We start from the raw sequence: 12,415 nt of genomic DNA, 5'->3' as shown, positions 1-12,415 counted from the left end.
GATTTTGATAAAAGTTTAATGAAGTTCTAAGTGCATAATTTATTTGTCTGTGTCAAGGTGCTGTGAAATAAACTGTATTCACAATTGTACATTTTCGCATTAATTCTCTGTTTATATGCACGACTACAACTAGCCCTTTCCTAGCTAAATCGTGATATTCTCGGTAAATAAGACTCCTACTGTTGTTGGGCATTAGTCAGATTTGTCTATTTCAAAATGAAAATGTCTGAAAATTTCAACAAAGTAAGAATTTTGGTTTCGAAACAATATTTCACCAATGTTGAATATGTCTCTAACTTTGCTTTAACTACCAATATTTTCATGAAAGAACATTTTCATAAATCCTCAATTTTTCACCTCATCTTTTTTCAAAATGAGGCATATTCTTTAGTAATCCGAGATTCCTCTGACTCTTATATTGTGACATGTGCGGGGGAGAGTCAAAGCGGACTCCATATTGAAAAGTGGGAATTCAGTGACACCAGCTGATGTCGCTGCTTTACCTACCTCTTACAACTTTATTTCGCGGATCTATCCTCCTAGACGAGAGGATTCATTATTTCACTCCCTATTGTATTCTAATGTATTGAGAAATCGAACATATGAATTACATATTTAAAAAAAATTTGTTCACAAGAGTTTTGATGAATTTATTTAAAGCGACTGCTTTAAAAATTGCACAATGAACAAAAATCGCAGGTCCGGGAGAATTACGACTTACATGATATTGTTTTGCTTTCTGGACACGAAATGCATGTTGGGAATTAGTTTGATATGATATTCCTTCTAATGCATGTCAGCTTTTATCTGTGTGTCATCAATTTTTCAATATTTGAATTGCTGTATTTTTTTTAGAACTGAGATCTTCATTGTTTCTTTTTTGATTTGATCAAATGAAATAGAAATGCAGCTTGAAATTCTTATATAAACACTTTCATGTTAGATTTTTTAAAAATACGATCCTTTTGACGTATCATTCACCTTATTTGAATGACTAAATACTTACAAATAAAGATATCTACTTTCGTTTTGAATTTTTATGATATTCAGATCTAATGGCATATAAGCAGACCGCGTGGTCGTTACAAGAACTGAAAATGAATGTTTATCAATATATATTTTTGTCATAAATCTTCATAAACTTTCACGAATAATTTTATGATACAAAGGTCTTTAAAAATACATCGTTCAAACAATCAACTATGAGTTCACCGGTATATATACTTATAGGTAAACCTTTATAACTGGGTAGGTCCGGAGAGGTTAGGTTATCCTATCATTCAAACATACTAACTTCATCACATGACTTACCTTTTTATTCCCCTGTGCATTAAATTGAATACCCAAATGAATTCTCTATTATTACATAATATAACACTACATACAAAAGTTAATAACCAAAGATCACCTACGTAATATTTCATTACTTATGACTGTACACAGGTATATGTGAATGTAACTTGTATATATATACATTTAAGGTAATGGAAAATGTTCAAGTTTTTGTACAGGTATATTGTGTACGCTAAATATTGTGCCTTGAATTTTGTACATATGCTATGTAACTTATGGGCATATTGCTCAAAGTAATAAAGAGAGAATCTAAATGGTTATATGAAAGAAATTCAGTTAATATATGATACGTTGTACGCATGATATATATAAATACCTAAAACAGTAACTCTACCACTACTAGAGTTTAGTGACCTGTACTGGCACTATATTCTGAGATTCTTTATGATGTGTGAAAAGTCTGTAAATTTTTAGTTCTGAAAGGTTATTTGTCATTATTTAGAAGCGTGAAAAGTAATAACTCGCAATGTCTATATTGTAAGAACAACACATACTGTGAAATATAACTGACACAATTATCCCGCGATCACAACACTATACACTGTACTCGAAAAACACCCAAGGGAATATTTAACAGTGATAATAAGCTCAATATCAGGTCTATGAAAAATGTTGACAGCAATTTGTTTATAGATGAACTGGAAGCGATGGTGTAATGTGAGGAGATATAGATGAAAATATGTCAATTCGATATATCCCTGTGAACGCAAAATAAAAGACACCACAGAGTCCTCAACATCTGCTTCGTACTGAGCTATTTTATTGAAAGTAGATATCAACGGCAAACTAACAACTCAACTTTATGACAAACGGATTGATTTCAGCTTCTCCATCGTCAGCTTCCCATATTTATGAACCAATATTCCATTATCGTCTGCATATGGTGTTTATGTCTCTAAACTGATTCGATACACAAAAGCTTGTTCTGTATGTGATCAGTTTTTAAATCGGGGCAGGCTACTGACAAGAAAGTTGATGTTACAGGGCTTTCCATAATCTCGTTTAAAGTCAGCATGTCGAAAATTCTATGTTGTTATATAACGATCTAATTTGCCAATACATCTTGTCATTGGGTCAGATGCTGTCTGACGTGTTTTATACCAATTGTTAGACCATTCTTTGCACAGATTTTGACTACGGATAACTCCGTCTACCTGAGCGGGTGTGCCCGGTGCGCAGGGTACGCTTATTGCTCTTTGTATCTGACCACACCTCTGGTATATCTAGGGGTCCGTGTTGGCTTGTCTTAATTTTGTATTCTTTAAAGTATTAATGAGCTTGATCACTGTTCGTTATATTCACTTTTCTAATCTCAGTGGATATATTTAAAGAAATATTTCTTTTCCTTGCGTGATTTTTCTCATTTCCTCTTCTTCTTTTCTCTTTTTGTACCCCTGACTAGGAAATTTTGTGTAATTTGTAGAAATAACCAAGTGTATACAAAGGAACTATTTGTTGTTGGTAGCTGAGGCTACTTCCTGAGGTGCACTCCGGCTGTTTACACACATGTGGAAAACACGTGGATTTGAGGGTAGCCTTGTTTGCGGGTAATTTATTTTCGAAAATGCCGCGTAGGGTGTTGTTTTTCTGGTGTTGGCAGACGAGATAGGTAACATAGAATGTGTCCGACTGCGTTATTCGGCATCAATTTTGTAAACTGATTTTTAATGATTTTTTTCCTCTACAGTAATATATAGTGAAAATAATTACCGGTGTGATACCTTAATAGAATGTAAAACTTATACGGTACCAATTTTGATGCACCAGATGCGCGTTTCGACAAATAATGTCTCTTCAGTGATGCTCAACCGAAATGTTTGAAATCCGAAATAACTATGAAGTTTTAGAGCTAAATATAGCCAAAAACAGCGTGCCAAAAAAGTGGAGCCAAATTCGTCCAAGGATAAGAGCTATGCATGAGGGAGATAATCCTTAATTTTGAAATGAATTTCTAAATTTTGTAACAGCAATTAAATATACATCCGTATTTTCAAACTAGTAACGAAGTACTTAGCTACTGGGCTGTAGAGACCCTCGGGGACTAACAGTCCACCAGCAGAGGCCTCGACCCAGGGAATATATAGGGAAAAGAACTACTCGAATCAGCGGCTTCTGCGCATGCGTGGTGTTTAACTCGAAACGGTGCCCCATTGGTTTTAAATCCATAGTAATAATAAACCCCCTTCTCAGTTTTTTGTTTCGTATGCACATCATAACTTGAAAGATAAAAATTAACTTGTATTATCAAACTCCAAAATTGATATTTTAATGCATAAGATTTCTGAATTATGTCTAAGATATCTAATAACGAATAAACAACTTGAAAACAATGGCTTTTTATTCAAAGCATATTTACAATAGTGTTATCTCCATAACAATTCCTAAGTCATCTTTTATATTTTAATCACATGAAGCAAGTGTGAACAAGGCACAGCTTGACGTCTTAAACTTGGATTAACGTGCAGGTGTAAACAATTACCTGTAAATAAAATAGCACCAGGTTATTCTACCGTGACGAACCTTCGTAATCGTATAACTACAAGTACCACTCGCCCAACATACGAACAAAATTCAACATTGTTTTATTATTCATTTATTTATTTTGCATAGTATTTTTCTTCTCTCACCCTCTTTTATTTCAAATATATTTTCTGATTATCTGAATTCAAATTATCTCCCATATGCGAACAACCACACATCTACTGTATACAACTCGGAGGTTTACTTTGGGTGTTTTTGTACAATAGTGGAAGACTTTCCTATTACGAGATAATTGTTTTTGTGTTAAAATTTAACCAACTAGACTCTATATACATAATAATAACTGTATTGCGAAAGACACACATCTTATAGCATTATAACAAAATTGAACATGGATAATAATTACAAAGCTGAAAATAAACGGCCAATTCTTACAAAGACATCTAGCATACAATAGCATATAGTAAATACAATAGTATAATGATAGTAAAAAAAAGGAGAATGACGATACAAATTACATATTATGGACTGTTCTTAGTTCAAGAGCTTTACAAATAAATTTCCCCAAGTTCCAGAGTTCTTTAACATTGTTCACACTTAATAGTTGTATAAATTTGAACATGGAGGGTTTACTCCAGTAATACTTTTTCACTAATTTAGCTCTAATCTGGCAATATACAGGACAGACTAACAAAAAGTGGTATTCATCCTCAATTTCAGTGATACATGTTTTTACAAAACCTTTTTTTTTCACGTGGTACATTTTTATGTCTGCCAGTTTCTATGGATAAATTATGTGATGATAGCCTTATTTTGGAGATACCCTTTTTGTACAATTTAGGAATAGATTTTTCTAGGTAATATTGCAAGCAAAAATTATCAACCAAATGTTTGTAAATAATGCATTTTGATTCATATTGCATGTTGCTATGTAAATTTTGAAGAAAATGATCCTTCAATCTTTGTTGTATTATTGGCAAACAAATATGGCTATTTAAGTTATGTTGATCATGCCACATATAACTAAGTCCCAAACAATCAAGTTGTTCCTTGATAAAAGTAGCCCAGTTACGACTTGTATGCTTTGTATTTTCACAGATATTGTATAAACATTCATATGCAGCATTAAGTATACAATTTTCAGACTGCAATAGTTTAAACCAAAACTTGAACATTCTCAAAATACGAACATAATACAATGGTAAACGCCCTGTTTCAAAATATACCATGGTTGTATTAGTGTTTTTACGAACACCAAGTGCAAATTTTAAAAAATCCATTTGAACCCTTTTCAATGTCAGGTGCTTTATGTAATCCCCATACTTCACATCCGTAATTCAAAATACTACAGACATAGGTATCGAAAAGGAAGAATAAGGTACAATGATTTACATACAATTGTTTTATAGTTGATTTAAGGGCAAATAATGCTTTGCGACCTTGTGATGCTAACTGTTTCTGCGTTACCAAACAATTACCATTAAAATTAAATAAAACGCCCAAGTAAATAAGTTGATCTAATACTTCCATACTTTCATCTTTATACACCCATTTTTCATCTGTGCGAATCTTCCCACCATTTCTAAATACAACAATTTTAGTTTTTGCTACATTAACAACTAAATTCCATTCATCTGTATAACTTTGCAGTGTATTTAACATATTTTGCAGTTCAATAACCGATTCTGCAAGCAACACCATGTCATCAGCATACATCAAAATATAAAGACTTAATAACTGTAAATCAGTCGGATGATTACCTTTTTTCGATAAATTCAATTTCAAGGTCATTCACATACAATACATAAAATAGGGGAGACAACTCTTCTCCTTGTAATAGACCAATGGGATTTTCAAAAAATTGTGAAATGTGACCAGAGGATTTTACACAGGTTCTAATCCTACTATACATGGAGCGAACAATATAGTAAGCAGCTTCCCTTGTATACCGTAGTGTTTTAATTTTCTATACAATTTTCCCCTGTTAACTGAATCGAATGCCTTCTTATAATCCACGAAGCAACAATATAATCGTTTTTTGGATTGGAGTGATTGTGTTATAAGACAATGAAGCGCGAAAATTGCCTCCGTAGTACCTAGCTTGGGTTGAAAACCAAATTGTGCATCTGAAATAATATCATACGAGGCTACCCATGAGACGAGTATTCTGTTTAAGTATGGAAGTAAACAATTTGCAGAAACAACTAACAAGACTTATTCCTCTGTAATTATTTGGATCAGAAGGATCACATTTTTTGAAAACAGGCACAATAACAGCGTCAGACCATTGTGTTGGAAAAAATCCTGATGATAAGATTCGATTAAAAATAATATGCAAATATGGTACAAAAATTTCTCTAAATTCCATGAAATACTCATTCAAAATATAGTCCAAACCATGGGATTTTCCCCGTTTTAATTGATCAATAGCTTCGGGTATTTCTTTCTCGGTAATTTCCATATCTAGTTCATTAAAAACTGTGGGTCTTGCGTCTTCAACATCACAATAATATTCAGTGGGAACAATGTAGCTAAATCTTTAAAATGAGTGTGGAACGATTCTAAGTCTATTGGAGTATTTTTTGGCTTTCTTTTTCGGAAATGTTTGTAGAATACTTTTGGGTTTTGTTTATGGAGATGTTCGAGTAAATCACCCTCCTTTCGTAGATACTGACGCCTGAGTTTAGCTTCTAAATGTTTATAATTCTTTTTTGCTTCAATTAAATTCAAGTGATTTTCTTTGTTTTTGTAATGATTGAACTGGTTTAAGGCTACACGATATGTGTTATATTTACTTTTAAGCTCTCTGTTAAACATATAGCAGGGTCGTGTATAGGAACCAGCAGGCATGAGGGATCGTGCCATCCTTCTTATTCCCAATAAAAACCATAAGACAACAAAACTAACGTCTGGCGGCTTTCTTCTTCTTTATTTACCTACTATCTATTTATTTATTTTCAAGGTCAACGTATATCTGTTCGGTTATGCCCCAACTATAATTGCTTACAAAGAACATGTTTCAGTTTCACGAAATTAGTCAAAATAGCATTCATATTGGTATACGGACAAAAAGTCACAGGAATGGATAAACGTCACTGGAGAGAAAGTCACAAAATATGTAGGAAAAGTCACAAAAAGGACTTACCAAATGAAACCCCATATATACTTTTAAGATAATAATAACAGGTGGTATCCAAATGCTCACTAAAGCTGTTGTTCAGACACCAGCCATTTCACAGTGGATAGGAGGTAGAAGGGAATACATGTCATCATTATTGGTGTTTGTTTTGCCACATTTAGCACTTTCAGTTCATTATTAGATGTTCATTATTAGATAATAAGAAAGGAAAGATCATTAACTTGTTTATATAGCAATTATTATATGATAGTTCACTTACTTCTTGTTTTGACAATAATCTGGAGTGAAAGGAAGCCAACCATAATTCTGCCATCATATTTTGTTTTGACAATCATTACATGTAATATGTAGTATACTAAACCAAATGATCACCAAGCTTATTTTTTATTTTATCTAAATAAGAAATCTCTCTTTTTAAAAATCAAAATGATATTTTACAATAAATATGATAAAAGGAATAACAATTTTATAATTATTATCAAAATCTCATAGAAAATATAAATTTTGCATACCTATTTTCTTAAACGTTACAAAAAGAACAGATATGTTTTCAAATATATATCAAAAATCAATAGTTTCTTATTTTCTTATAAACTGTGACTTTTTGTCCTGTGACATTTTGTCCTACTTTCATAAAATTTCTTATTGTAACTTTTTGCCCATGGTCATATTGGCCGTGACTTTTTGTAATTTGTAAAGATGTAAATGGTTTGAAAGGTACATAATTTCAGCACAATGTATATATTAATTATGATTTTAAAAGTTGAAATATTTTCATGATCCTGGTTCTAATTAGGAACATTTATTTGAATCATTTTTTATATCATAAAATTACAATTTTCTTATATCAAATTCATGACAAGGAATTACGTAAAAATGTGCAGTACTTTGAGTGAATCTTACTCTTTGCAGTCAGCCAATAATATGATAGGACTGGCTTCACGAATATGTACAATGTTTAATATCATCCTGAAAGCTGCCGTCTTTGGATCGTCTTTTGTCTCGTGTCTCGGAAGATCTACTGAAACAGACCCGAGAATAAAATATTTTGGAGTTGGTGGCATGACAGCAAAGGAGCCAAATCAAACCTGCCTGCAAAACCTGCTTCAGTTTTCCCGTGATCGAGTTTTCGTTCATCTCGATGGAAACGACATCATCGTTGAAGGAAAACCTAGGAAGGTGACTGTAAACGTGCTACAACTGGTGCACGTCCTAGAAGACAGCGGAGTTGGAACTGTTCTCGTGGGACAGATTCTAGACAGGGGTGGTAATTTCAAGAAGAGCCCTGGTCTGACAAGCGATATCTTCAGGAGGAAGAGGAACAGGATCAACACAATTCTGCGAGCAAAGCTCGGAAAAAGATTTATCTTACTTCGGCTGAAATATCCCCAGGACTTTGCGGCTGATGGTGTTCATATTTCCCAGGGAAACCTATGGAAATATGGCGCAAAGATAAGGAGAGCTCTTCTGACGGAGTAAAGCTCGAGAAGAAAACCGGCCCTTTTTAAGGGCCACAGAAATATTTCGAAAAGATGCCTCAAATAACATACATTCAGAGAGACGAAATCTTCTTAAGATTCGAAACATATATACTCCCTAATTACCAGCATACAGCCTCACCGAACTTTCTATCAAACACATAAAAATCCACAAATCATTTGTTTTCAGTCTTATGGCCCGAAATATATATATAAAATTGGCGTATCTTTAAAAAAAAATAGCCAAAGTCGAAATGTTATTGAAGAAAATAAAAACATATCCTATTGCAAATGGTTTACAAAATATTTCCAAGAGCATGTCTACAGCGATCAATACCATAATTCAAGCGTTCCATAATCATATCACGAAGTAAACCATTTGTTTCACTATATCGCAAAACACGCACCATAATATAAATGTTAGCATAATTAAAATATGATACAATTACATTTAAAGGGCATCAATGCACTTTGTTACGTAGGACTTATATCTTATTGTATACAATTTCATAAATAAGGTATATACAGTAAGGCGTAGTGCAGGAGTGCAGATGATACAATAATCACAATCAGTATTTCACAGACACTTAGGATGGGTTTTGAAAGGGAGGGTTGGCAGAAATATAATTCACAACTCTTATCTAAAATATAGCTGACAAGCCAATAAAAAGAATTTCATGAACACGAAAATTCGCTTTCGGTTTAATTTTTTGGAGGGGGGGGGTTAAGTTCCGACTTTTCTGAAATGAAAAAAAAAATGAATTCTATTATACATTACGACATGAGTATTTGACTGCTCAGCGACAAAAAGTGGGAGGGTTGGGGAACCAGTCTCTCAAGGAACATTTTCATTTTTAAATTAAAAGCATAATTTGCAAAATATGCTTGGAGAAAAGGAAGCACATCCCCTAGGTATACGGACGGAAAGTCACAAGACAAAAAGCCACAAAATCGGTAGGACAAAAAGTCGCAGGACAAAAAGTCACAATGGTGATTTTTGATCAGAGGCGGTTTTTCTTTTTTTAAAAAGTAGGGACATTTATGGTTATAATTATTTCTTGGTGCGAAAATGTCTTGGACATTAAATCCCTTATCAGCCATAATACTATCATATGGATCACAATTGTGGAGCAAAGAGCTGCGTTCAGTAATCTGTCTGTCTGTCGCTTGTACTACCTCCATATGCACTTGACACAAAGAAAACTAGTCCACCAGGTGTTGCACCAACAAGAACTTTGGACGTGTTACGATTTTTGTAAGAAGAAAAAGTTAACTGTTGTGCTTTCGAATTTGTTGGTTTTTTGATAGGACATTCTGTCCCGTCGATTAGAACTCTAGTTTTAGGGTACAACCTTTTAAATCCGGGGTAAAATGGCGAACTAGTTCTTGAATGGGCTAGATATTTACTTGTCGCCATTGATGTGATAAGAAATTAATCCACGTAATTATGATATTTTGAACTACTGTTTCCGATATGCCAAACATGCGCGATAGCGCAAAATTTGTGGTATTTCTTCTTAATTTCGTCAGCGAAAGAAAAAATTGATTTGTAGTTTTCATATTTTGTCAGAACTGACTAGTGTATGGTCTGTAAAAGTTGTAAAAAGTGCAAATAGGTGGCGGTTTGATTTGAACTAGATAATGTAAGTGTAGTTTCAGAAATACGGAGGAAAAAAATGGGGGAAATAATTATTTTGAATTAATTATGAGCGTCGGTGACTGGAGTCGTACTTCAGAATGACCGTTTCATATTTTGTCAGCTGATCCAGCTGCTGGGTCACAGTGCAGTTCAATGGCATACACATCTGTATTGTATGCCTCAGTAACAAATATTTGCCCTTGGTCTGCAGTTGATGTCAACCGTGTTATGTTTCAAGGCCATACCCTGCATACTAATCAATTAATTTGATTTGCCAAACTCGGACCTTCGGCTAGCCATTGATGAATTGCCAACACAGCCAACCATCCTCATTGACAATTCACCCTTTTCTTTCCAGGTTGAAAAATCATCTCCAGCATTCTTTCTTTTTCAGGATTTTCAGTCCGAGTTCATCCCAGTCTGTACTAGGTTTTAAACCAATTTCGAACACTGCTTTTCTGTTACTATAATTCAGGAAAATATACTGACACCAGCATATTTCAGTGGGGGAGGGTGGTCTTCTTTTTTGTTTTACCACACCCAAACATATAAAAGATGTGGTGACTACAAATGAAGGGAAGAACGAACAAGAATTTCAGTCTAAAATGCATTAAAATGCATCATTTTAAATCATTCTTTTTAAATGGGTTACCCCCCCCCCCCACTATCCTACAGTAAGGTATAGATCTGCCACTGTATTTGAGTGCAACCTGATGTTATAATAGAACAGACGTAGCTCAAGGATTGCAAATTCACATGAAATTATGTTACTCTAAAGATTTCTTCGAAAAAAATGTATAATTCAAATCCAACAAAAAATCAACAGACTGATTGAAACGGATCACAGATTAAAATGTATGACAATGAGGGAAATTGGGATGTTTTGGAGAATTCACAAAATCAATGCAGAAAGAATTAAAAGGATCAGTAAATGATGTCATAATACTTGCCCTTTGACCTCTAAATATCAGGGCTCTACCATAAAAAAATCTCATGCAAATGATTATGCACATTTTTAATGTAGGCTCGAGAATGTCCAATATATTAGATGTTTTCTATTCGTTTTTCACAGGGTAAATAATTCATATTGTTCATTCCAAATATAACTGATTATTGCATTAGTATACCTTTTTTCTAGCATGTTTACAAAGAAATGAATTTAAACTAATTTCACGTGTATTGAACTACGTGAAGTAAATTACTTTAATGGAGTATGAACTCCACATCTCCATTCTTAACATTAATTCATCATAAATTATCCACATTTTCGAATACTGAATGTCTGATATCATCATTGAAAAACACTAGATAGTAGATATATATAGATATGATGTTTACCTAGAAATGTAAACCTGAGTCTGTCAAAAACAAGCACCTATCTTCTTAGTCAGGTTAGTGTTACATAACTATGATAAGTTTATTGGATTGGCTAGTTGTGCTTTGTGCTCATTTAATTACAAATGAAAATTAGTAATGGGGCATAGATTATTCTGACCACAAACTATGTCGAAAATCTGCTGTAAATTCATAACTACTTGCGCAAAAAATTAAAACTAAATACTTAAGTATTTCAACACCTATATAAAAATACTTCATTGACATAGTTGATATGAAAAAGGTAATTGCTTTTCTATATTAAAAAACACAATAGAGGAAATTCGACTCACAGCTTTGTTTAGAATTAGACTGGTAATGTGCTCATGATTCGCATTTATTCATACTAGCAATTAAATCATCGACAATATAAACAATAATATTTACTTTTTCTTTTTAAACCACTATCTTACTTTCAAGGTATTGTTATCATAATCATAATGGAATAAATCAGTCGAGACTCGAATACAGGACGACATTGGTGGGATGCCGATCTCGATGATTCTTGCATGTAAAATGAATAATGCGGATTACCCCAAATGAGAGAAAATCAAAGCAAAAAAAGGACACCTGCTCAGAGCATGTTTTGTGCACCAGCACCAGTATTTACAGATTACATGTAATTTAGGGTCATAATTTATTAACTACACCAATATGAAATACAAGTATTGACATAAAAGGGAAACATGATTTTTCATAAGTCTGTCATAATCTGACTTTGACGTATACCCCCAACCCACATGTTTCAAAACCAAAGAAACTGTCCCCGGCCACCTCAACGTTAAGGTTTTTCAGTAGATCCACCTACGAGATCTTGCGATAACAAGCATGGCGGAGCAGACGAAGAATTTTGCATGTTGTACATGATGTTTTTAAAATGAAAAACACCTTTATTAGACATGCTCAAGCACAACGTTGGTACTCCTTTTGATGTAAACAACATTTGGGACT

The sequence above is a fragment of the Ostrea edulis genome, chromosome 5 (assembly GCF_947568905.1).
Source record: "Ostrea edulis chromosome 5, xbOstEdul1.1, whole genome shotgun sequence".
NCBI lineage: Eukaryota > Metazoa > Mollusca > Bivalvia > Ostreida > Ostreidae > Ostrea > Ostrea edulis.
This window is presented reverse-complemented; position numbering follows the sequence as displayed.